Source organism: Brachyhypopomus gauderio, unplaced genomic scaffold (assembly GCF_052324685.1).
Source record: "Brachyhypopomus gauderio isolate BG-103 unplaced genomic scaffold, BGAUD_0.2 sc57, whole genome shotgun sequence".
NCBI lineage: Eukaryota > Metazoa > Chordata > Actinopteri > Gymnotiformes > Hypopomidae > Brachyhypopomus > Brachyhypopomus gauderio.
The window spans coordinates 2,505,961-2,508,710 of NW_027506880.1; the positions used below are offsets into that span (position 1 = coordinate 2,505,961).

Below are 2,750 nucleotides of genomic sequence, written 5' to 3' on the forward strand. Positions count from 1 at the left end.
CTGAAATTATTCTTCACATTGCAGGTCTGAGGCAGATTTACAATGGTTTGACAAAGCTAATTTGCTGTTTTCTTATTTTCCTTTTAACATTTTCATTATTTTAATATTCTGCTTAGTTTTAGTCTTCTCAATATTTTCTCAGATTTTAAATGTAGATTAACAAAATTGAGCCTAAATAAATTATAGGCCAAATATGTTAACTTAAAGCAGCAAATGTTGAACACTGTATAAACAACAGGGAAACTGGCTCTGAAAAAGTTCAAATGCCCCGAAACTCTTTTTTGACCCCATAAAACTGCAGCCATGTTCCCCAGGGCTGTAGTGTGGGTCCATTGTCATTTGGGAGCCTGCACGGAGATGACTCCTTTGTTGCTATAAAGGGAACCCCTCACCTTCACTCATAAATAAGTTTCTGCATGCTGCTGAGATTGGCCTGTGCATCTGGATCCCATTTGCGAGCACATTTCCTCATAAATGATATAAATGAACCTGAATGGTTTTAGCTAAGGAGCACCAACTGCAGCAGGTTATGTACTCCCTAGCCTTGCCATTACAAAGTGTCACTCTGGAACTCCACTAAGGTGATCAGGTGACCATTTTGTGTATTGATGGACTGCCTGTAAAAGTCCCACGCAGTTTGCCTATGCTAACTAGCATTCGACTTGTGCAGGATCTGTGTTGTCGGGAAGGATAAAGTAGTCCCAACAAAGATTGGCCAGAAGCCAATCTAAACGAAAACTTCAATAAGCTCAGTATGGTAGGGGTTCTACAAATTTAAGTGCAGAACTTCTACACTATTAATTAATTAAATAATTAATTAAAAACATAACCTATAAAATATATACATCATTCAAAAATAAAATACATTGGCATTTCTTTGTATACAATATGAGACCCCAAAAACTGCAAAAAACATAATCAGTCAGCTGCAAATACGTTGGGTCCATATACCAAGAGAAAAACTGTTCACATTTTCCACTGCTATAATGTGTCATTTAGGTAGTCAAGCATACTCTTTACAGGTATGCTGCCTGTGAAGTTTTCAGTCCAGTCGGCAGCTTATTAAAGACAGCATGTTAATGGTTCAAGAGGCCTGGCATGATTAAAGTAGGAAAGGGTCTGTGTCTCTAAGGAAGTCTTCACACACATCACTTTAATCTCTGCTTCTGAGCACACAAGCAGTGAGTTGGAAGGACATCATGAGGAGGTTTTGGGTGCGTAACAGAGCAAGCTGGCGCACAGCTGGCGTGAGACGTAAGTGTGTAAGTGTGTTGACATCTCTGTCGGTGTGTGGTTACCTTCAGTGACAGCCCTTGAACACACCAGAGGCCCGTATGACCCGCCTGAGCGGAAATACATATCATGAGCCTCTCCGCTTCAGGAAAAGAAAACCGCCCAGAGGAAAACAGATACTCTTTGCCTGCAGGACTTCTTTGAGTATTATGCATAAATTTCAAGCCAGGAACCTCTGTACCAAAACGATGGTGGTTGTCATGAAGGGATTGTGATTTTATCATTTTATTTATATTGAATTGTCTTGTTTCTCTCTTTAAATTGTGATTTTATGGACCACGTGTCTTAGATTAATAATTCAACAGATTTCTACAGTATCTAGTCTTGTGTTCTCTGAATGAAAAGGTCTGGTGGTGTACTGGTGACTTATGTGATATTGCCATCACTTTCAATGTATTGTTCAAGCCTTCAGAGTCTGCCCAAAGTCGCATAAATTACCCTGAATATAACAGATGTATTTGGACTCTATGTATAAGAAAATGTGAATTCCAAACCTGATTTTCACAGGTCACAACTTTGCTGTAATAATAATGATGTAATTATCTAGTAGCACTACTTAAAATGTTTTTTGGATTTTCATTGTAGTTTCAGATTTAAATCCATGGGATCCTCCCTGCTGTTACCTGCAAAAGGCTTTAACAACAGCTTGTTATAGTCTTATTATTACATACACTAATTTTATGTTTTTGAGATAACACTGTTAAATTACATAAATATATAAACAAACTATATAAAATAATTGTATAAATAATATTGAAAACTAACTAATCACAATCATCAACCACATAATTGCAATAATGGTAGCGAGGCCGAGTGGTCTAAGGCGCTGGATTTAGGCTCCAGTCATTTTGATGGCATGGGTTCGAATCCCACCGCTGCCATACTTTTGTGGGGCAGTCATGGTCTGGTGGTAGGGAACTGGTCTTGTGACCGAAGGGTTGTGGGTTCGATTCCCAGACCTGAGGCCATGACTGAGGTGCCCTTGAGCAAGGCACCTAACCCCAACTGCTCCCCGGGCGCCGGGCTAGGGCTGCCCACCGTTCTGGGCACGTGTGGGCAGCCCAGATGAAACTCCTTTTCTTCTGCTTGGTGACTTCAACCTTCCAACAGATAAACTACAATCATCTGGCGTTCTTCCTCTGCTGTCATCATTCAACCTCAACCTCACCCAGTCTTCTCCAACACACAGAGTAGGCAATGTCTTGGACCTGGTCTTCACCAGACCACCTACAGTGATGGACATTGCAGTAACTCCTCTCCACTGTTCAGATCATCACCTTGTATCTTTTTCCTTATCTCTTCCTCCCCACCGTCACACCCTTACTGCTACAGGCACTACCACCATCCGTCGTAACCTTCATTCCATCTCTCCATCAGTACTTGCCTCTACTATCACCACAGCCCTCCCGTCCCATGACTCTTTCTCTTGTCTCTCCACAGACACCGCCACTGACACT

General features: G+C 41.2%; 1 non-coding gene across 1 annotated transcript; it reads left to right on the plus strand.

The window, feature by feature from the left end:
* Positions 1 to 2,092: 2,092 nt before the first annotated feature.
* trnal-uag (transfer RNA leucine (anticodon UAG)) lies at positions 2,093 to 2,174 on the plus strand. Its single transcript has one exon. It is a non-coding gene; the product is annotated as a tRNA-Leu (tRNA).
* Positions 2,175 to 2,750: the final 576 nt, after the last annotated feature.